General features: G+C 42.8%; 1 protein-coding gene and 1 non-coding gene across 6 annotated transcripts in view; both read left to right on the forward strand.

The window, feature by feature from the left end:
- Positions 1 to 24,066, forward strand: part of ANKRD44 (ankyrin repeat domain 44) — a 284,102-nt gene that overhangs the window by 14,043 nt on the left and 245,993 nt on the right. The gene's annotated exons all lie outside the window — the stretch shown is intronic.
- On the forward strand, positions 4,823 to 4,894 carry TRNAA-AGC. The gene has a single exon. It is a non-coding gene; the product is annotated as a tRNA-Ala (tRNA).

Below are 24,066 nucleotides of genomic sequence, written 5' to 3' on the forward strand. Positions count from 1 at the left end.
CTCATTTGCTTGTGTGCTGTCTGTGGCTGCTGTCGGGCCATGAGCAGGGAGTGGGGTCGCCGTGACAGAGCCTATGTGGCCTGCAAAGTCGAAAATAGTTACTATCTGGCTTTTTACAGGAAAGTCTGCGACCCCTACTCTAACCCGAACACACACTTGAGACCATGCCTTTCGGATATTGAGAGCTGCACTCTTTTGTTTGTTTATTTGTTGAAATTGAAGTATAGTCAGTTTACAAGGTGTCAGTTTCTGGTGCACAGCATAATGTTTCAGACATACAAACACATACATACATTCTTTTTCATTATAGGTTGCTACAAGATATTGAAGATAGCTCCCTGGGCTATACAGAAGAAAACCTGTTCATCTATTTTATATATAGTAGTTATTACCTGCAAGGGGCTGCACTCTTACAGCCTTAGTATTACCTAAACTGAACTTTGATCTAGATTTAATTAGATTAAGATGGGAGATTCTTGTCTTTATTTTCTCCAGGAGAAAGTAGAAGCTTAGTTAGCTTTCTTGGTATGCTTTTAATTAAAAAAAAAAAATCCTCTTTAAAACAATTGTTTGTACTCAGATTTTTTTTTTTCCCTCTAGGAATCACTGTAGAAAAGGAAGCCATGTGTTTATATTTTAAATCATTTGCCTTTTAAACTGGATTTTTAAAACTCCAGATGTGGACTCAGAAACAGTTAAAATGTACAGTTGATGCTCTCAAAGAGCCAAGATGGGGGAGGAGATTTTACCTCTTGTATTTGAGAGTGAAACAGAAGTCTTAATATTTTCTGTTTCCCATTGTGTACTAAAAATGCTATTCTTAGTTTCTTTGAGTAGAGATTCCAGACTAATGTGGGCATGAAAATAGTTTTAATTTAATGGAGAGCCAGTTTAAACAATTAAATACATTTAAAAGACACACTTAATTATTACAAAAGGAAAATACAAAATTAAGAAAGAAATATCAATCGTATCTACTTATCTAATGTTTCTGATTATTCTAGAAAGTTCTCTCAAGCTAGTCTGGTTGTTTCTGTGTGAGTTATGAGTTTGGGTGAGTATGAGGCTGTGAGGCCGTGTGTGTGTGTGTGGTTTCCAGTATTCACATCATTATAATTATAAAGAGAATGTGCCTTCCACTCTTGCACTTCCAGAATCGTTTGAATTATTCTAAAACTCCTCCTAGGCTGGGAGTTCTTTTTGATGCTGGAAGAAGATGGACACCTTGAACTGGTTAGTGAGGAGCAGAAGGGAGGTCAGTCAACACATGTCATCTTATAAAAGTTTCATTTTTCTCTCATTCTACAGAGAGAAAGAATTAAGACTGAAAAGACTTGTTGATAAAGATTTGTAAAGAAACTCGTATAACTTTAGAAAACACTGACACGACTCTGTACCTAAGGTACCTGAAGACCTCCAACATTTTCTGAACAGTATAAATCATCTAGAGGAGATGGGAGGGCTAAAATCCCCATTTTTCAGAGGGAAAAGCTGAGGCCGGCAGCTGTTCTTGGCTTGCTGCCTCTCAGTGTGGGTAGAGCTCTTGTTTTTCTGGGCTTTGTTTGAGGTGCATTTCATTTGCCTGCCCTGTTCTTAAACAGCGCTTGTAAAATCATGTGTCATTTCTACAGTTATATTTAGGATACAGCTCGAAACTGTATAAACACGCCATGATAGAGGACGGACGTCTGCCGCCTGCTAATTATTACATGGCTCTAGTATCGCATCATCTGCGTTACCCAGATTAGAACTGTGTCACCCACTTCTAAATTGGTCTAGAAGAGGGATCCCATTGTGTATAGGGACAAAAGGATGTTGCCTCCTGGTTCCCCTTTGGGTGAAACCTTTGTGATACACAGAAGGCCCTGGAACTTCATTCTTGCTTGAAAACGCTTGTAACTGGGCAAAGTGCTGAAATACGAAGGCTTTCCCACACCCTCACCCCCCATATATCTCCACCTCGTGCTTTGTTTTCTTTTTTAGGATTTCATGAGAAGTTTCTGGCATTGCCATCTGAAGGCAGTGTTTGTCACAGAACTGCTTCATCCTTAGATGTGTCTAAATACAGATGTACTAAACGAGCACTTTCATTTTCCTTCTTACATGGAAGGGGGCGGGTTTCTTGGTTGAGCCTCTCACTTCTGGTTTTAAGCCATTTTTAGCTCCTTGATTAGTGTGTGGCTTGGGAAAGTAGGAGCTAAGCCCTTTATTTGCTCTTCACTTCTGGAGGAAAGTGTCTGCAGCCCCACTTTTTGGTATGCAGGGCTCTGGGGAACCTGGTAATAGGTTATCAGTAACTGTGAATAGAATGAATGGTCTAGTGCTGGTTTCTGCCGCTGTGTTTTCCCTTCCCCACCATCCTTTCCAGCTCCTTACTGTTTACTTTCTTTCCTCCTCCTGAAATCATTAAAATGAAGCCAGGAAGGATAGGACATGATTAATTTTTTGTTATATAAATAGCCCTAGTAGAAGGATTGCTGGTGGAAAATACTGCCAAGTTTTTGGGTGGATTTTTTTCTTGGTTCCCTGTTAAATATGTATAATTAAGAATTGTGTGACTGACATGTCATGACCTGAACAGATCTGAAACAGCTCCACCTACCGCCCCCAGTCAAGGAAATAGTATAGGAAGAAATGTTTGGTTATCATTTTTTTTTTCAATATTTGCAAGATTTTAGACAGGCTTTAACTGAGACGGCTCTTTAAAGACTTGCACAGGAAGTCGCTGTTGATGTGGGTGCTTGGTTTAAAGTCCCAAGCTAATTTGGGCCCAAAGGAGGCAGAATATGATTCTCACCACTGATCTTGGGTGGACCAAAGTGGGGGCCATGCCAGGCCATCTAATAATGCTCACAAACAGCCCTGCAACATTGTAACCCTCAGCTTTCACTTGCAAAAGATTTTTACAACTATGTCTTCCCCTGCACATCTTTTTTTAGGTTGACATTGAAAGTTTTTCATCATAAAGTTTGAAAAATACAAAGGATGTGATTCCTGGAATAATGTAAATATTGACTTTTAAAATGAAAAAGTTATATCACTGTTTAAAATGTATTGAATGGAATTTAAACACTGTTGGGATTTGATATGCCCCATCATCACTTAAAAATACACGAGCAGAGGGGAGTGTATAGCTCAGCGTAGAGTGCACGCCTAGCATGCACGAGGTCCTGGGTTCAATCCCCAGTACCTCCGTTATGTAAGTGAATAAATAAATACAAACCTAGTACCTCCTGAAAAAAAAAATTAAGTGGGTTCTAAAAAAAAAAAAATCCAAAAAACAAAAACATGAGCAAGCTCTTCAATAGTCTGAACTTTTACATTGTTCCTTTTCCTCCTTGAATTCATACTTCCATTCCCCTTCCTCACAAGGAATTTTACCCAAATATAATATGTTAAAAACCCTGATTATACAATGATACTTTGCAGTTAAAATATGATCCTAAGGTGGTAAGGATTAAACACATTTCTGGATTGAGTTTATCTGTATAATAATTATTAGCAATCTGTTGAAACATAAATATATTACAAAGTTTGGTAAGTTATTAATAAAACATGCAAAGTAAAACCTTGTTTGAAATGCCTTTCTTAATCTCTGGATGAGGCTTTCTTTTCTTGTTTTAAGTTGGTTCGTGTGTTTGTGGAGAGCATAACATTGCTGGGGTGATACAGGGTGTCTTTAAAGAAAGTTCTCCTGAACTGCAGCATTTTGAATGTGCCCTTTCATTGGCACCAGGACGTTGAGCACCTTGAGGACAGTTGCCTTGGTCAGAATCAGCGGGTGAGAGGTAAGGCTCCCTTTTGTCACATGGGAGAAGGGAGATCCTCGGAGGGATGTGTGAGGAAAGCAGCCGCGGGCCTCCCGAGCCACGAACCTTGGGCAGATGCGGTGGAGGAGTGCAGACGTCCGGAAGCCGAGGAAGTGGGTCGTGATTCCCGTGATTCCCGCGATTCCCGCGATTCCCGCAAATAGCCTGTGCCTGCAAACCTCGCACGGAATCTTCCTGTGCTTCAGGGCCGCGGGGCACCCGCGTGCAGCCGCTGCTCTAGACAGGCCACCCTGGAAGAGCTGATGTCATCATGGGGGCGACCTGCATTCCTGGGCCAACTGGGTCACCAGGTCACCTCAAGTGTGAGTGACAGACACATCGGTCAACTCTCGTTGGCAATACAGAGCTTTGAAAGCTTGTGCTTGCAGTTTTGAAAAACCAGGCTCGTATGTTAGCTTAAAACTTTAACTCACATTTTTAAACATTTTTTCTTTTCTTTCTTTTCTTTGAGATCTCACAATTAAAAAAAAATCCTCCATTTGTGCTTTTTTTGGGGGTGGTGGTGGTGGAAGTAATTAGGTTTATTTATTGATTGATTTGCTTAATGGAGGTACTGGGGATTGAACCCAGGACCTTGTGCATGCTGAACACACACTCTACCCCTGAGCTATACCCTCCCTCCAAAACTTTAACATTTGAAGGTAAGGTAGAGGGATATGTAATAGGGCTTTACATATATTCTTACTTAAAAAATATTTAAAACTTACTAAGTCCAATGACACTTCTTTCATGATCTCTTTGTTTCTGAAAGAGAATTGCAGTAAGTAGATCCTTTATGAAAAGCTGGTTTTGTATGTACGGACAACTTATCTCTCCAACTTATGAAACTTTATGGATGCTCAGGAGACTTTCTGTCAAGTGTGTTGAATCTGGTGTCTGTGTGCCCCTCATATTCCAGTCTGTGCAACAATAATAGCAGCTTGTTAGCAATGATGTTTCTCATTAAATTTTAAAATTTAAAAGAAAGTAATAATAGATTTAAAAGGTGGGGGGAAGGTATAGCTCAGTGGTAGAGTGCATGCTTAGCATGCATGAGGTCCTGGGTTCAATCCCCAGTACCTCCATTAAAATAAAAAAAATCAGTCAATCAAATTACCTACCCCTCCCCAAACAAACAAAAAAAACAACAAAAACATAGAAAGAAAAAAATATATGTATATGTATACCTGAATCACTTTGCTTTATACCTGAAACTAACATTGTAAATCAACTACACTTCAATAAAAAATTACTAAAAAAATTTAATTAGAATTTGGTGTCTTTGAAAGCTAATTTCTTATACTTAAAGACCCAGATCCTGCTTTTATAACTGATTTTGGGCAAACTAGTTGCTTGTGGGAGTACATCTGACAGCTACTTTGGTTGGTTTGTCAATTCCAGAATTAGCTAACAAGTCCCCTGTTTCCCTAAATTGAAAATAGATATTATATCTGGGCAGTTACCAAAAATAAGGTGAAATATCTAGACATAAAACTCAAAATGATGTATGGTTGTATGTGTCTATTGAATGGATTTGTCTGGCTTTTCTGTGCAGTGTTTCAACAACATCAAAAATGGTTCTTTAAAGAGAATGCTGACATCCGATGATGAGTGTTGCTGGTTCTTCTCTGGCTCATCTCTACACCAAACAGAAACACGCATCCTCTCTGCCAAGTATTCTGTGATGTCACAAGGCAGGCCCTTCAGCACAGCAGCTTTTCCTTACACTTTTCCTTTTCTGGCTGCAGGAGATTTAACCTCTTCCTTGACTATTCTACCCATTTTTTTTTTTTTTTCATTTGGAGCATATATACTATTATATTACCTAGGATATTTAGTAGTGTTAACTCTATTAAAAAATAGATTTTATTTTTTAGAGCAGTTTTGGGTTCACAGCAAAACTGAGCAGAAAGTACAGAGTTCCCTTATACTCCCGGCCCCTTACGCACACAACCTCACCCACACTCAACATCTGGAACCAGAGTGATAGACTTTTTACACTCCCTGAATCTGGATTGATGTCATTATCATCCAAAGTCCATAGTTTACATTAGGGTTCACTCTGGGTGTTGTACATTCTATGGGTTTTGACAAATATTTAATGACATGTATCTGCCATTATAGTACCATACAGAGTAGTTTCACTGCCCTAAAAATCCTCTGTGCTCTGCCCATTCATTCTTCTTTAACTCCTGGCAACCACTGGTCTTTTTATTGTCTCCATAGTTTTGCTTTTTCTGGAATGTCATATAGTTGGATAGATTCTTTTTAAAAGGTATATAATAGGGTAAGAGATTTTTGGAACTTAAAGGGATCTTAGTTTCCATTCTGTGGCTTTTTCATGCTTACCAAAGTTACCTATTTAACAGCTTGAATAAAAACCAACTTGTTGCACTTCCCAGGTAAAAAGATACTTTACATTGTTTAGAATCAAGTTAAATATTTCTGGGAGATGTATGTATGTATATGCAAGACTGGGACATTGTGCTGTACACCAGAGATTGACACGTTGTAATTGACTGTACTTCAATTAAAAAAAATAAATTAAATAAAAAACATTCTGGGAGAAGTAAGGAGAAGCATTTTAAAAGAGTCAAGGTGGAAGAAGTAGGAAGAAATTCTTTCTGTCCTTAGGAACTCCTTGAAGAATTCTTAAACCAACTTTTGTTGCCATTTTGATAGCATTTGGGCCATCTTTGAATTAAATAAAAAGAAATTGCTTTCAAATTGGGAGAACCAATATTGAATAGAAATATACTCAATTTTATTGCAAGGTGGAAATGGAATCTATTGAGGCAAAAGACGTTTGGAAAGGACAATGTGCCTTAATAGCGTCACGGAGAACTCTTGTAGAGCAGCAAATGACTGCGTTGGCCAACCAGCTACAATAGCCAAACGAAGTCGTTCTCTTCCTTGTGCCAGATTGGCCAGTTTGCCCCTTTACTTTGTAAATTGGGTGGTAGTGCTATGAGACTCACCCAGAAGCAGCTCTGGGGCTCAGGCCTTTTGTGTGGGAGATGGGATTGTTGAATGGCTTCCACCAGCGCTCAGTGATAAAACTGGCAGCCTTGATTCTGCCCCAGAGGTGACCACATTGAAATCACTTCTTATTTTTTTTAGAGCCTGATACTGTATCATTTTATCCACTTTTTAAAACTCTGCACAGGTTCTATGTCAGCCACAAATGGAGTTTTGTTTTCTTTCCTTTTCGTTTTTCTGTAGTCTCTTTAACCAGGGTTTACTTTGCAGGAACTTATGATGAGGGGGCATGCCTGAGACTAACAAACAGGCCAAGTTTTTAGGGCTGTGACGTGATGCTTTTATAGTTTAACAGGCTGTGGGTTATGGAAGTAAGTCATAAAGTCACAGAAGGATTTAGCTTCTTGAGAAAGTAAAAATCTACTTAGCATGTTTATGAGAAAAGAGTAAGGGTCATTACCCCATTAGAGGCAAGCCTTAAAGCTCCAGCATCCAACTGGAATAGTCCCCATAGTTTGGCAAGTCACTTTAACCCTTGGCTTCCCTCCCTTTGAGCCTGGTCCTCCAGCTGCTCCATCACAGAAAGGCTACTGTGTCCGGATCACTACTGAGAAGAGGAGTGGGTAGCATTTCATGGAATCACACATGCTCCATTGACTGACTCTTGGCCTCCGTGGTTCCAGCCACATTCCTGCAGCAGGAGGGTTTGTGGAACGTGTTGGTGGGCATTTTGCAATGGAACCCACCAGCCTTTTACAACTCAAACTCCCTGACTTCCCGTCACTTCCTGCAGAATGTTGGCGGGCTTAGCGATTTGACTAGAGACAGTGAGTGATGCTCGTACTTGCTCAGGGGCTAAAGCTCCTGGCTGGCCTTCAAGATACCCAACGCTCAGAGTGCCACAAAGTTGCAATGTCACTGCTTCTGTCATATGAAGAAGGCCCTGCTTACCTAGAAGAAAACAGGTTTCTCTTGTAAGTAGTTAAAATTTGACAATTTAAAATTGTTTAAGGAATTCATATTTCTAGAATTCTGTTTAAACACATGCACATGGTTTTTGAGTACACATTGCCTTCATTTCCTGTTAGATCATGTGGTGGTATGTGCTAAGGTTTTAGAGAAATTAATGGAAAAACTAAAAAAGAATAAATGTCGTATATCTATAGGACACTATATATTATTATTATTTTTTCCCTTCTAAGGATTGGGCAGAGTTTGATTTTCATTGTGAGGCAACTTTGACTTGATGATAGAACATGAATATCCTGGGGGTCAGTAGTTGGAAACCTCTGGACCAAAATGCAGGGAAAACTCAGAGGAATTCTGGTAGTTTGTCAGAGGCCTGAGGGACCCTCGTTCATTCTTCTTGTGCAGTTTGATGTTGTTTGCAAAGGGATCTCACTAAAGTGAGTTCCCTGTCTTAATGTCACTAGGTGTAGATGTCTGTCCATCTTTGGAGGTACTTTGGGAGATGATCTTCTAGCAAGTGAACCTGTTACATGCCTGTTTGTGTGAAGTCTGATGCTTTATTTTCTCCAGAAGAAAATGTAGATATTTCAAGACTGTAAATTCTATTAAGCATTTTCACTTTCGTTTCCCTGTAACCCTCAATCCAGCAAAGAGACAGTGTCTTCAACCTTTTTGGGAAATAGTTGTCCACCTTTCTCTTCATTTTCTTCCACTTGGCCAACCAACAATTACTTCACTTAATTAAAACTGGAAAACCACTAGTAGCCCTGGTAGGAGGCACCAGCCCCTAGGGAACTGACATCAAATTTCTTTTGAGGCTGCTAATTTCCAAAGCGAGCAATAGGATGTAAAGCACCTCTTTTGATGAATCTAGCAGCAGATGTGTTTGGAAAATGAGGAAATGTTGCTGCTGGCTTGCTAAAACTGTATACTGTAATGGGGTGTAGCTTGCCTGGTGTTTTCTCTATTAAGGGAATGGAGGCAAACTTTTTTCCTTGGAACTTAAAATGCCTATAGTACTCTAAAAGCCTCCTGGGAATTTGAAACTGCTACTTGCTTGCTTCTAACTTTCCCTCATTTTCTTCTCAGCAATGGAAGGGAAGTTTAAATTGTTTAAATCCACAGTATATTCTATCTTCTGAGACTTGGTAGTAGGTGCTACTTCTAAATCAGTGTTCTGTCTAAAACCTTCTAAAATGATTCTGAAATGAATATGGAAACTGCAATGTCTACCATGTTTTCCAATGAAATCTTTTTACTGGCAGGCCTTAGAGAAAGAGGACTGAAGAGGCTATGGTGAGGGGCAGTTGCTGATGGTGTGTGTGTATCTTGACTGCTAACCTTGGCAGTTTATAGTATTAGGCTGGCAAGGGGTGTGTGACAGTGTGTGTTTAAGAGTTTGAGGATGAGTCTGGCATTTGGTGACAGGTAGTTTAACTTAGAGCGTTCCAGCTGGGGCTGTTGGAGTGGTTTTGATGTGGTAGGACGCGGTAGGATGAGGTTCCGGGTGTGCCTGACAGATGTCAGGGCCACCATGGGAGGTTGAGAGATGAAACAGAGAGGAGGCATGATGTTAGGATTTTGGAAGGCTGGGAGGAAAGTGTTTGAGCCCAGCTCTCTACCTTCTTTACCTTTAGGGAGGATGAAGATGAAGTATTTCGAATGGAACGAACGATGATTGAAATAGATGTGGTTAAAACTTTGGATGTGGGTGAGTTCTCCAAGAGGAGGAAAAGCCAGATGGATGATCAGCGAAAGGGCCAACTGCTTCTGTAGCCAGAGAATACACCATAGGTCTCTGCTTTTATGAATTAAAAACATAGCAGCTTCCAGATTTTTACTTGGCACATTGACTAGTGGTATTCTGTATCTGTTTAGAAGCTTTTATTCTGTAATTCCTGTAGAAAAGTCCCTTGTAGAATTTGTTTTTCAGAGACAGAAACCTCATAGGAATACTTTTATAGAAGTTTATTTTTGTGTAAGCTTCTAACTTCACTTAGATTAGCCTCTACCCACAAGATCGGTTAATTTCTCTTGCCAGCACGTGGAGACTGGTGAGAGAAGTTGTTGATCTCTGTTCGTTACCCTTCTCTAATATGGCCTAAGCGACACCAAACTGCACTAGTGAGATTTTCTTACAGTGACACTTCTTAAATTAAAAAAGCCAGTCCTGATGAATTCCCCTAGGAACTAACAAAATGGAGTACAATTCATTTTTCCACCAGTAAATACTTATTGAGTCCTGTAAAACTTCATGCTAGTCTCTGGGCAAAAGCCCCTGAGTATGTCTTTCAATACTTGTTATATTGAAATTTCAGTATTATTTTCCATGTTAACATATAAAGCAATTCAAGTAAAAATTGACAGTGAAACAATTGCTAGCATGATGAAGTGGATACAAAACCGTCCTGTTCTTCATAGAAACCTCACTATTGAAAGAACAAATTAAACACCTGGATGACAATAATTACCAAATAAATATATGCTTTAATATCTTATGTAGTAATATTTTAACAACTTACAGTAATGGTTTCTCAAAAAAGTTTAATGTAACAATGACTGTCATTGAAATCTGTTACCAAAGTAGACTTTTAAAATTACATTTCCCTCTTGCAACCATTTTCATAGCAATAAAGGAGCAATCAGCAGGGGGCGGAGAAGGTCAGGCTTGGACACTGTATCAGGCTGGAGTAGGTCAGGATGCTGTCTGGTAAGGGAGGGGTTTGGATTTTGATGTGGAGAGATTTCCAATATTGAACTGTTTCAAAGAGTAGCTCACTGATATCAGAATTCTCGTACTTAACTGGGCCCCAGATGTGGAGGGGTTTTATTGAAGGAGGAGCCCTGTCAATTACTCTTTTTCCTTTTGCCACGTATCTTGATGGGATGGACAATACTCTGTATCCTCAATTCACTAAAAGGAAGGGAATACTATTCTTGGAAATATTTTTGTAAGCCTAAAGAAACAGTATTGTGAACAGAACTGAGGCTTAAGACTGTTAATGTAAAGAACATTCTAGTAGCCTTTTTAAAAATTAAAAAAAATTTAAGACTTTTTTTTAATAAAGAAAAACAAACTCTTAGCTGGAGAAGTTTAGGAAGATAGTAACAAGATAAAGTGCAGTGGTCCCCCCTTATCTGGGGAGGGATGGGAAACATCCCAAGACCCCCTTGGATGCCTGAACTCTTGGCTAGTTCCGACTATGTTTTCTCTTATACATGCATACATACCTGTGATAAAGGCTCAGTAATGAGTGAAGCACAGTAAGAAAATATCTGAATTGCCAGCATCACTGTCCTTGTGCTCTGGGGCCATTAAGTAAAGTAAGGGTTACTTGAACACAAGCACTGTGTTAGTGGACAGGCTGATAACCCAGATGGCTCCTAAGTGACTTGTTGGAAGGATACCTGGACAAAGAGATGCCCCACATCCCAGGCCGGACAGAACTAGATGTCATCACACTACTCAGAATGGTGCTCAACTTCAAACTTACATGTTGTTTATTTCTGGAATTTTCCATTTAGTATCTTCCGACCGTGGTTGACCTTAGGGAACCAAAGCCGCTGGTAGGGGAACTACTGTGATGGAGGAAAAAAGGCTAACTATGTTAGCTATTGATTGGTAACATGTGACTGTTAATTGGTAAGATTAATCTCTCAATTAGTGAGCGACTGACGTGGGTACCTGTGTTTGTCAAATAACGATAGCACCTCTTAGCAGCTGTTGCCTTGCAGCCATCAAGTCAACAGCACAGCTGCTCCTAGTCCACCAGAAGGTCTTCAGTGAGGCTTCTCGGGACCGTGAAGGTAGTCCAGCCCTTGCTCAAGGCCTCCACATTCCACCCCGACAGACCTGAAACCATGGACTCAGTTTGAAATCTCTCCATTTCTCTATTAAGTTTGTGGTTCAAGCACAGGTAACTGAAAACAGATGTGCTGAGTGAAAACTGCTAGTTTCCTTATTGAGTTTCTGGTGATGGGGGTGGGGAGCAAAATCTGCCTCTTCCCAACCCTTTGTGCTTTTGTTACATGCACAGTTTTCTAGTCTCAGCAATATTTGCCTACATTCTATCCATATGCTTTCTTTTTTGTTTCTGAGAGGGGTTGCTGACAGAGGTGGAGAGGAGCCGTAACCTACTTTTTCTTTATGCTGATTTGCTTCTCCTGTTGCCTGTTTCCTGTCTGCAGACCGAGCGGGGCCCTGTGGGACCAGGGTGATTTTCTGACCTAGCAATCGCCTCTTAGGATTCTTTTGTTAAACATTCATTAAGCTATTTGACAGCCCTCGGGACACAGTGAATCGGCAGTCCAGTCACACGCTCAGGCTAAAAGAGAGGGCAGTGATTGGACAGCAGGAAAGAGAAATAAGATGATTTAAAGACAGAAGTATCTCTTAAACTGTAAGTCCCAGGGAGGACCAAATTCTGATAGTGGAGATGGCTGAGGAGTGATGGCAGCAAACCTTCTGTGAGCATCCACCATTCACGGGGAGGAGGCGAGATACTGGGGAAGTCGGTACGAGAGGCTGTGGCTGGGAGCTGCACAGTCTTCCTGGGGCAAGTTTGGGGATAAGGGAATAAAAAACCACAACGCAGGCACATGCAGTGCCAGCTGATCGATATCAGGGCAGCTCAGGGAGAGAGAGCATCCAGGGCAGGACGTTTCCTGAAAGGCAGCCTTGTGGAGGATATGAGATTTGAGCTGGTTTTTAAATGCCTCATGGTAGGAGTTTGACAAACTGGGGAGAAGGAGGAAGGGGCATTTGGGGCAGGGGTCAGCAAAGCAAGAGAGAAAAAGGAAGCTCTGCGCTGGGTTTCCAGGAGCAGTGACGCCAGCAGTTGACTGGAGCAGAGGGTTTACACAGGCGACGGTGGGAGATGGATGGGAGAGAATGGGCCCCAGAAAAGCTGCTAAGGAGTTGGGGTTCCATGGGGAGCCACAGAAGACTTGATCAGGGGTTGTGATGTGTGCAAAGTAGTTTTTTAAGACAAATCATCTAATTGCGATATAGAACATCGATGGCTTGTTCACTGCCTGGCTATGTGATACTGTTTCTGAAGCCACCTTCCAGTTAGAAATGCATTTTGATTGTCTGCAGGCGGGCCCCCTGGCATCGCGTCAGGAACTGACCATCGTAGTCTTGTTAGTTAGGAGAGGAGAATGTGTTATTACCAGCTTCTCTTAAATCCAAGGAGGCAGTATGTTATCAGTCTTTGAAATGTGGGCTGAATGATGGATATGCGATAGACTCTTAAATACACTGCTGAGCTCAGCCCTGCAATCATGCGGTTATGAAATATTATCCAGCCTGAAACCATGAGAAAAAAAACCCTCTTAGTCTGACCTACTCACAACACATGCTATAAGAACCTAGTCTTTGAAGTGATATGGAAAAACTGGAGAACTGCTGACTGCACGAAATGTAAATGACAATTCCATGTGGAGGCGATTCTTCTCTTACTTTGGGTATTTCCTTCTCTTGAATGTTGGCTCCAGAGCACACCACCTGTTTCTGCTCCAAATGTTTCCAAGGCCAAAGGTCCCTGCCTTGGAGCTTTGAGGCACTTGTTGGCTCCTGACCTGAACGCCCTTCCTAAAAGAAGGCAAAAGAATGGAAAGAAGAGATGATGAGCAGAGGACCTTTGGTCTTTTTGGTTAATAAGAGCTGGGGCCACAAAGCAGGGCTTTGATTGGAAATCATCCTCCGGAAGTGGCTGGTCTCCCGGTAAGGCACCTGGAAGTAGGGGGAGCTGTAGGAATGGGGTGTGATATGCTGGCGTCAGTCTTGCTCCAGCTCAGCAGAAGACATCTCATTGCTCATGTGATGCATGGGATAGTTGGTCCTGCCTTCCTCTGCCAGGTCGGTGTGAGGCAGGTCCAAAAGAACCTGAGGTTTGGTTTTGACTGGTTACCAATGGGTGCTGAATGTGGGTGGTCAGACCAAGATTTCCTCCCTTGCAGAAGCATCGTCCTCTTCCAGCTGTGGACCTGGGGTTATCAGTCATGGTGGGAACAAATTCAGGTAGACAGAGGGAAGGAGCAATGTAGAATCAGTAATTTTCCTTAGGTCCTGCAGACAGAGAAGTAGCCACTCAGCTGTCTCTGACCTGGGACCTCTTGTCCCTTGTAACATATTCTGACTTACCCTGTGATTAGCCAATCTCATTTCACATCTGTGAAAAGTACAGGCCTCCACTGTTTTCCTTGCCATTTTGTCCTTCTCCACGGACATGTGGCAGCAGCCATTACAAGATTGCTTATAGTTACAGACTCTTTATTCTTAAATTATACAACAAATTACTGGTTTAGAGCCTACATGGAGGCTTCCCTGTGTTATTAAGGGGACCTTCTGTTGCTTACTGAGATTACCTCACTCCTTATCTACCTTCAGCTGCTCCTTCATCCCCCCATCCCACTTCCAAATGGCTCTCGAGACATTCTGAGCTGCGGTTCTCAAAGTGTGGCCCCCAGGTCAGCAGAATCAGCAACTCCTGCAAAATTGTTAAAAAGGTAAATTTTAGAGCCCCACCTAGGATCTACTGAGTGGGAAACTGTGGCGGGTGGCCCAGCCACCTGTGTTTTATCAAGTCCCCGAAGTGATTCTAATGCATGTGAAATTCCGAGTGTCTGAGTTTGAGAAACACTTGGCTTTGAAGAGCCTTGATCTTTCTTTTTAGTGTTAAAAGTAAATTTTGTATCTACCACGATGCACATCTAGGATGCAAGAATAAAAACGGAACCTGATGCATTTCATCTTCATTCCTATTCATTGTTGACAATTTCTGTATTAAGAATGGGGAAGCTCAGCACTTTGCAATTTAACAGCTAGTTAAACACCACTTAACCCCTTAGCACTAGCCAATTGCTTTTCCTCTGAGCTCGGTTCCATCCCCACCCTCCCCACCAATACTCTCCTGATTGCTGCAGTCACTCACTATTAGGCTAATTTGCTGCTCTGGGAGACAGCGTTAAGATGGCTCTCTGATTAGGTGGGAATTGATTAAGCAGAAGCTGCTTTGTGCCTTTGCGAGATCAGGGGAAGCAACGAGAGAGCTTCTAATTCCAAACCTCCTTCCATTTTGCTGTTGCCTCAGTTAAGTTACTTTTCTATGATTTGTGGTTCATTAGCGTTGGTGACTCCTGAATGCCTGTTCTCCTAGAGTCTTTCCAGCTATGTGTGAATGATGTACGGGCAGAATCCCTCATTATGATGGTATCCTGTTGTCATCCTGAATGTTGGTGACAAAGCGAAACAGCAAGAGGGAAGTGCAGCTTTTGGATAGAAATCATAGTTCTTGAAACTCCCTGGGCCCTCTTGCATACTCACCCCATCCCCTTCCCCCTCCCAGGGCAGGGTCCCAAGTGTTAGCCCCTGTCCTCTGGGGCTGCAGGAACTGAGTTTGAAAGCTGAAATTACTTGACTTCTCTGGGTCTCAGTATTGTCTTCTGAAAGACCTGGTCAGGAATGCTTTCACCCTGGAGGGTAGCTCTGAGTTTTGGTGGAGGTAACGTACGTAAAGGGCTGCTGCAGTCATGCTCCCCAGAGATGAGGCTCCTGCAGTCGCTGTCTTTCAGATCCCCACTCCACCGTGCCCTCTTCCAGACACCTCCTCCAGGCTAGCGGCTCCCTTTCTTCAGTTCCCACAGCACTGTGTTGGTGTCACTATCTGCGTTTGACGATTGTTGCCTAACATTGTGGTTCCACCTCCAGGCGACCACTTGGTGCCCCCTCTCTCCTCCAGAGTTGTGGCTGCCAAGCCCGATGAGCATCACGGTCACTTGAGGAGCTATGAAAAAATACAAATTTGGGGGTTCTTGCCCCAGAGAACATTCTGATGAGTCTGGGTTGGAACCTAGGAACTGATTTTTTATGAATGCCACAGATGTTTCTGTTGGGAGTGGGCCTCAGACCCCCTTAGAATCAATTCTATAAGTCATCAAACCCAACGTCCCCTTTTATGTATTTTGTAATATCTTCTTTACTTCCTGAAATGAAACTCACAGATAATAGACCTCACTTACACACAATATTAAATAACAGCAACGTAAGACTCTAACTATAATATAAAGGAGAAGCAACATGAAAATAATTTATAATAAAATAGCTGTTTTTCATTATGTGCACAGCTATGTTAGGAGACATAATGAGACAGATATTTGCTCTTGTAAGAATTTAGTTTGAATTTAAGAACTAATTCAATTGATTATTATCAGTAATCTTAATATATAAAACCTTAGAAATAGGGGCTAAATAATCTTTATCACTAAGACCAAGATAGCTATACAGGTAAACCGTACAGGTGTGTGAGAGGTGACTCAGTAGTCATGAATAACATTCTTGAAACTGTCATGATTTTTGGAGATGTTAAAAAAAAATTCTTGGCAAAGTTCTGAATAGAATAAAGTACACCTTTCCCTTGATTTACAGGATAATTGAATTCTTAGAAAATTCAGTGTATTTAAAATGGAACAAAATATTTTTATGAGATGCAGAGCTAAGATCTAGACTCAGATAATTATATAGAATTTTGTTCTCTTTTTTATGAAAGTGGTGTGGGACATGGGACAATCCATCAAGAGGGGCCTTCTGGAGCATTTTAGGAGTTTAGCATTTCTGCCCCTCCTCCCCACATGCCAGCAGAGCCCTGCAATCAGTGTAACAACTGAAAGCTGCTTACCCAGTTCTGCAGCCTCTAGGGACAGTGCCACCCCACCAAGAGCCACGAGAGCCACAGCCAAGGAGACAGACATCAGCTCTAAACTATAATCATTGCAGAGCCCTGTGGCCCCCAGCAGGTTGCTCCTAGGACATGATGTTCTGTACATATTTGGTGAAAATGAATTATCAGGCTTTGAATACTTGAAACAAGTGGTACATATGCAAAAAAAAAAAGTTTATGAGCACGATTTCTTTTCTCCCCCAAACCAGAATTGGCCTCTGCTCTTTGACACATTATGGAAGCCCTGGTGTGCTTGAAACAGCCAAAGGGCTTGGTTGCAGGTCGGGTTCTCTGGAAGCAGATGCATGGACTCTGGGGTGCAAGATGCTCATTAGAGACTGGTACCCAGGAGGGGAAGGAAGCAGGATTGGGCAGAGGAGGAAGTTGAAAAGGCCTCAGTCAACCTGGTGGGAAGGCCTGGCGTGAGTACTTGCAGTCATGGTGTCGTGTGTTGGGCCAGAGTTGCTGGGCATCTAGATGCTGATAATTGTCTCAGGACCAGCAGGAAGGACATGATCTTAGGGAAGTGTCTCTCTGCCCCCGAGGCAGACCCTGAAGGAACAGGTGGCTGAAGGCCTTGTGCTGACCACACTCCCACAGCAGAGTGGCGAGTCCCTCTGCGAAGGAGGAAATCTGGACAGCTCACCTCAGGTCTCCCACAGGCTTCCGTGCATATCCTCACTTGTGCCTCCCAGTAAACCTAGAAGAGAGGCATATTTATCATTCCCATTTCATAGATGAGGAGACTGAGGCTTAAGAGAATTTTCACTAATCTCCCTGGTTTAAGTACCTAATTGGTGTCTCAGTGAGGACTGGACTCCAGCCTTCCAAACGTCACATCCCCTCAGTGATGTCCACATGGGCTTGATAGTTATCATTCACTCATCCATTCATTTGTTCGTTCATTTATTCACTCCCATTAATCTGGCTGGTGTGCGGTGCTGTGCTCCCACGCTGTGTGGGACAGCTGAGCTGCTAAGCTTGTCCCATTCATACTATTTCTTTCATGGGTGGTTGAGTAGCTTACAGGTAGATTAGCACAGTGAGGTAGAAATATCTGAGTCCTTTTAATTTCTGCTTTTATCACTTGATCAGCTTAAGAAATTAATTAGAAAAATCCTTGACATACCTGAGAGCTGCTTGTTTTGTGATAAGATTTTCCTTATAGGTTGTTGCTGGCGTACACAAGGACATTTGATTTAGGGCCTCTTGAAAAGAGTGCCCCGGGCCTTCCAGATATCACTTCCGAGGCTCCAGCCAAGTGGTCTGTGGGAGAACCAGGCTCCGGCCAAGTGGTCTGTGGGAGAACCAGCCGGTTGGCAGCCACCTCGAGAACCTGACACGCACACCCGGGAGGCACGTGCCACCAGGCACACTGGCCTGGGTCCTCGGCCTGGCGCCCCCTTCCTCTCTCTGTGCTGGGAAGCTTCAGCTGGGGCTTTCAGTGGCCCATTGAAAAGACTTTCAGATCATTTCCAGGTCCCCCAGAGGGACCTACCGCCTTTAATCAAAGGCAAGGCATTTCTGTTACAGTGTGTTGGAATAATTTTGGCTTTTTAACAAATCAAGTGGGAAATGACGAGGCTATGGGGTCGGCCATAGGCAAGTCCAGTGAACCCTTAGAATCGTGAGCCTCATTAACTCCAACGGGTGAAATAAACACAATGCATGATAGTTTAATAGTTTTGAGGCCAGAATTCTTTTAAAACAGTTGAATTTTTAAAAATTACAAAACATATGCTCACTGTAGCTATGAAATCTCCTGCCCCCTCCAATGCCGTCATCCCCTCCAGGTCATAAGCGTTAACACTGTGTTTCCTCCCTGCCTTTCTCTGTGCTTATTCAAACAGGTGCAACCATACTCACCCACATGGTTTTTTCCCCTTCCTTATTAATAAAAATATGATCTTATATATTTTATAAATTGCTTTATCCACAAAACGATATATTATAGACATCCCTCCCACCCCAGGTCAGTATCTAGCTACATAACATTCCATGCTGCACATGTAACATGATTTATTTAACCACTTCCCCCAGTGATGGGCTTTCGGGTTGCTTCCCATTTTTGTGATTAAAGCAATGCTGAAATAAAAATGTTAGCCCTAACAGTGCTTCTACAAGCACCGGGGAGCTGAGAGCAGGGAGGTAAAGGAGAGGGAGGCTCCCTGCTTTCTAGAAGTTGACACTGTGGTGGGGGAAGCTGTGCAGAACAGGTGGAGCAATTCCTAAATGGGAAACAGCAGATAGAGATACGGGCTCTGAGTGAAATAAAGATCCTGTGTTAGAGGGAGGACCTCTCTCAGGAGGTGGTTTTAAAGCTGAGACCACGGGACAGCCCTGCAGGAAGGGTGGTGCAGGTGGGGGAGGTTAGATTTGTGTCCTGGGGTCGGTCATTCGTGACTGGAGTTGGCTAGATAACCTCCTGCAAAAAACCTCCACGCTCCGCCCAGCAGCGTCTCGGAGGTCCTGCTCTCCACACCCTCCTCTGCGTTAGGTGTGATTAGCCTTTCAAAATTTTGCGAGACCAGTATGTGAAAAATAGAAATTTCCCTGAGTGCTGAGGAGGTTAGACAGCTTTTTATATGTTCATTGACCTTCTCACATTTCTGTTCCTTGAATTGCCTGTTCATTGACTTTGCCATTAAGAAAATAAAAATTGGGTTATCCAGCATCTTCTGACCATTTTGTAGCAGCTCTTTGTCTGACAGAGTCTGTTGCCTCTCATATTTCCTGACTTATTTTTCTCTTCATCTTTCTTCGGTCTCCTCACTACTGGGACTCTTCCTTAAGCCCCAGAGAGACACAGCCTTCGCTAATCCTTCGGAATCATGGGCGTGGGGCTTGGGCCTCTGAGCTTTTCAAGCCTAAAAATATGTCCAAAATCAGGGAAAAAAAGAAAAGTTTTTGTTGGCTTCTTGAATCTTAAAAGAAAACTGTAAAATCAAAAGTAACATGTATTTAATAAAATGCCTATGAAACATAACATTTATGTCAACTAGTCACTTGCAACTCAACTAATACAGAGTTAGGACCCAAATAAACATAATGTATATTTAGTGTGGGAGGTGGGCATATTTTTGCATGTTTAATGTGGTGGGGGGGTGGGGCTTTTAAAGATTTTATGCCACCCTCCAATCTCCCAGAATTTTTGGGAAAAAAAACAAAAACAAAAACCATTTCCTTCATTCTGCTTTCCTTCCAGGTTCCTCGGTCTCTCCTCTTTGGGTGCTGTCTTTGCTGTCTCTGCTTCCTGGCCTCTCTTGGCGTTCTGCACTCATGCATCCCCCGCGTGGCCAGGGACCGATCCAACTCCTTCTGCATGGCCTCAGGGTGCAGCCCTCACCTTAGCCTGATGTTCCCTGGGGCTCTTGACCTCGTTGGCTACTTCCTTCTGGAAGCTCCTTGGCTTCCTTGATTTTGCCTATTTTTTTCTTAGTTTTCCTTTTACCTTTCTGACCATTCCTCCTCAGTCCCTCACCTCCTTGCTCAGTGTTGTTGCCTCATGAATCCTTCCCTGACTCTCTTCTCTTGGCGAATCCCAGCGATTCCTTTGTCTTCAGCGAGCTTCGCTGTTTTCTGTATACTGCCTCGAATTCTTTGTGGAGGAAAAAGAGTATAAATTTTCAAAAGAATCTGCACATGCCTTTCACTGCCACAAACAAAACAAACCTTTGGTATTGACTTAACCCAAGAGAGTATTTTAAAACTGTCATTTGCAACCCGTTAGTGGCTTGTGAATGTGATAGGCTGGGACTACATGTAAAAAAATAAAATAGAACAGAAAATAAAATTTTATGTCACGTGTAGTAAGGTAGATACTGTTTCATAAAACTTTTGTTAAAGGTATTTGCAGGAGAGGGTATAGCTCAACTGGTAGGGTGAATGCTTAGCATGCATGAGGTCCAGGGTTCAATCCCCACTACTTCCTCCAAGAATAAATAAATAGTAAAGAAACCTAATTACCGTCCCCTCATAAATAAATAAATAACAAACCTTTTGTTAAAGGTATTTGTATGTGTCAAGACTGACCTCAGAATTTGCGGGATCCAGTGCAAAATGGAAATTCGGGACCTCTTGCTAAAAATTCCTGGGAATTTCAAGATGGCAACAGCAGAACACTTAACCAAGAGTGGGGCCCTTCAGAGCATGGGGCCTGGTGCAGGTGCCCAGCTTGGACGCCCATGAAGCCAGGCCTGGTGTGGATGTATGTGTCTGGCCTGGGTTGAGATGTAAAATTATTTTCTTGCTGTGAGTCACAGGCAAGTAAGTTTGAAAGCCTCTGTTCTAATGTGTGCTGAGAGTCACCTGATTGGCTGTGGACACTCAGTGGCGCGGAGCTGGTTCCAAACCATCTGCCTTCAGTTGTTCCTTCTCTGGTCTGTTCACCCTTACCTCGCCAGCCAGCTCCACTTTCTCTGTCCTGCCTGCCTGGGCCTGGTTTCTGCTGTGTTGCCCACTTGCTTATGCCCGGCTCCAGGAACTCAGCTTCCGCATCTCCAGTTGTCCTCCCTGGCATCTTTAGCAAACTGGGCAACACCCCTCCTGGGAGCCCTTTGAGGAATGGCTTGGACACTGCCCACAATTAAATGCTAAGTAAGGTTTCTCTTCCATCCAACCCAGATGTCTCTCCTCAGCCGTCATCTTTATCATTTCTTAGACATTGCTTCCACCTGATGTCCCTTATGTGTTTCTCACTCATTTTCCACCCCACCTTCCCGTCTCCCTCCAACCCCCGGGACTCCTGTAATTCATCACTTTGGTTAGTGCCACTACTGTTTACTCAGTTGGCCAAGCTTGAAACTGTGGGGGTTATTCTTTATTCCATTCTTCTTTCTTTTCCACCTCTTCGTAGCCCGTGAGCTGCCAAGTCTTGTCGGCTTGGCCTCCTACGGATCTGCTGAGTCTGTTGTGTCCCCTCCAAGTCTGGCAGAGAGACTGACTCCTTGGCAGGGATGCCAGACCCTCCCTTCTGGTCCTCACCTGCATGGCACCCTCAGCTCCCACCCTGCCCCACCAGCCCCTGCGCCAGCCACATATCCGTTCCCCTAGGTTCTTGGGCTTCTCAACTGTGCGCAGTAGCACACCCTCACTCCCCGGTTCATCCGGAAATGTGGAGGGCATTACATGAGTGATCATAATGGTTGGGAGTTGCTGCCAGCGATTAGTGGGTGGGGTCAGCGATGGCAAATACCCTGCAGTGTGTGAGACATTCTCTCAAAGGGGAATTGTCCCTCCAGGAATTACAGTAGCCACCCTGCTGAGAAACAGAATGGTGCTGTTTCATGCTTCTGTCCTTTGTACCTGCTGTTCCCTGGGCCTGAGACGCCCCCTCCTCGACCTCCCCTCCTGGGGAACTCATATATATTCTTTGAATTCCAGTTAAAAAAAAAGTCACCGTCTCTCTGAAGCCTCCTGTGCCTGTCTCACACTGAGGGTACTCGGTTCCCCAACTTTGTTGCAGGGTGCTTGTACCTCCAGTGAAGCACTTCTCTGAGCATGTCCTTTTCTGCAAAAGGGCCGGTCTTATCCAGCTTTGTAGTTCCTGTGCCCCACGTGGTGCTGGCGGGGGCTGCCATGGGTTTACAACAGAGGGCGGAATGGCTGAAATGAATGAAACCCATAGCCTTGTCTCCCGTGCAGTTCTGACATTGGGCTTTACATGCTGCCTTTGAATTTTGTCTTCTTCCTCCTTCCCCACCTCTCTCCCTCTTTTATCCTTTCTCAATTGCAGCCTTTCTAACTCTGGCATGCCCTTCTTCATTACTACAGATTGGCTGTCTTCCATAGTTAGTCATCTGCGGTTCCTCGAGGCATCTAAGAATTGAAATAGATCTTGGCCATCTTTGCTCCCGAGGTGTGATTGCAGTAGTTACAGCTCTTGTTTCCAAGGCAACAGCCTTCTGGTTGCGAGTAGAGTGCTTCTCTTAATGGATCTCCATTAGAAGAGAGGAGTCTTAAGGCTTCTGTCTCCATATTCAAACTTTCCCTGCTGTATGGCTTATAAAAAGCCAGTTTACATTAAAATAGGGCAAGGAAGGATAAAATATGACTCTGCTCTGGCATTTTAACACTTTTTACTGAAGCATACTACACGTACAGAAGAGAACACACGTACTAAATGTATATTTCCATGAACACACCCAGATCAAGAAATAGCACCTCAATGCTTAATGATTTTTCATGCAACTGTTAGATTTTTTTCTAATGTGCACTTCTTATTTTAAGAATCACATTTCATATGTATAACTGAAACATTATGCTGCACACCAGAAATTGGCACAACATTGTAAACTAACTATACTTCAGTAATAATAATAGAATCACATTTCTTTCCCAAACCAACATTAATCTAGGATCCTATGAGATGGGGCCTGATTTAAGATCCCTGAGCAATCAACCCACAGGTTAGATAGGGAGCTTTAGCTCATTCCTATTTAAAATTTCATTTAAAATGCTAGTTTCTCAGCATTAGGGAGGCTCCCTGTGGATCTGCTGCTTCGGTCTGATGGCCTCACTCTGTTGTTTGAAAGCAGCAAGTACTAGGAAGACCTCAGCTTGAACTGATCCCTCAGTCCAGGCTGATACGCATGAAGTGGATGCATACGCACATGGAGTCCCCTCTCCTCACCGCATTCCTCCATCTTTCCCTCCCTTTTCTCTTTCTTTCTTTCTTTCTTTCTTTCTTTCTTTCTTTCTTTCTTTCTTTCTTTCTTTCTTTCTTTCTTCCTTCCTTCCTTCCTTCCTTCCTTCCTTCCTTCCTTCCTTTTCTTTCTTCCTTCCTTCCTTCCTTTCTTCCTTTCTTTCTTCCTTCCTTCCTTCCTTCCTTCCTTCCTTTCCTTTCCTTCTTTCCTTCTTCCTTCTTTTCTTTCTCTCTTTGTTTCTCTCTTTATTCTCTCTTTCTTTCTCTCTCTCTCTCCCTCCCTCCCTCCCTCTCTCTCTCTCTCTTTCGTTTCATCACATTTCCCGTGTATCAGTTGGTGCAAGTGGGATTTTGGAATCGGATCATTCCGGAATGAATCCCACCTGTCACTCACAGTGTGTGACAATACCTTTCAGCCTCTCTGATCTCAATTTCCTCATCTGTAAAATGGGAATAATATACTCCTCTTGCAGACTTAAAGAGTAAATGAGATAATGACTGTGAAACACACCAGTGTTGTGCTTGGTTCACAGAAATAAGTGATAGTTTCCTCTCTGTTCTCACCCAAAGTTGAAAATTGTCAGAGCTTTCATCACATTATTCCTGGATAACTGTCATCACCTATGTGATCTCTTTGTTCCTGTTCCTTCTGCCCCAGTTCATCTCCAGTGCTTGTCCCTCCAGATTCTTTCTGATCCACTACTTCTACCTTTGCTGTTTCCATCTTAAAAAGATCAATAAATTTTCATGCCACATATGCTAAACCCTGGCATAGAAGGATATTATAAGGCCTTAGAGCCTCCAGCTTATCATTCATAACTGCCATGTTGAGAACTGTGTTATTTCAGGCAATAAATGTGTTGACCACACTGTAATTCATGTAGAGAAGTGTTTGAGTGACATGAAGAGAGTGGGACCAATACAGATGTTTAGGAGACATGTGCAG

Source organism: Camelus ferus, chromosome 5, assembly GCF_009834535.1.
Source record: "Camelus ferus isolate YT-003-E chromosome 5, BCGSAC_Cfer_1.0, whole genome shotgun sequence".
NCBI classification, from domain to species: Eukaryota; Metazoa; Chordata; class Mammalia; order Artiodactyla; family Camelidae; genus Camelus; species Camelus ferus.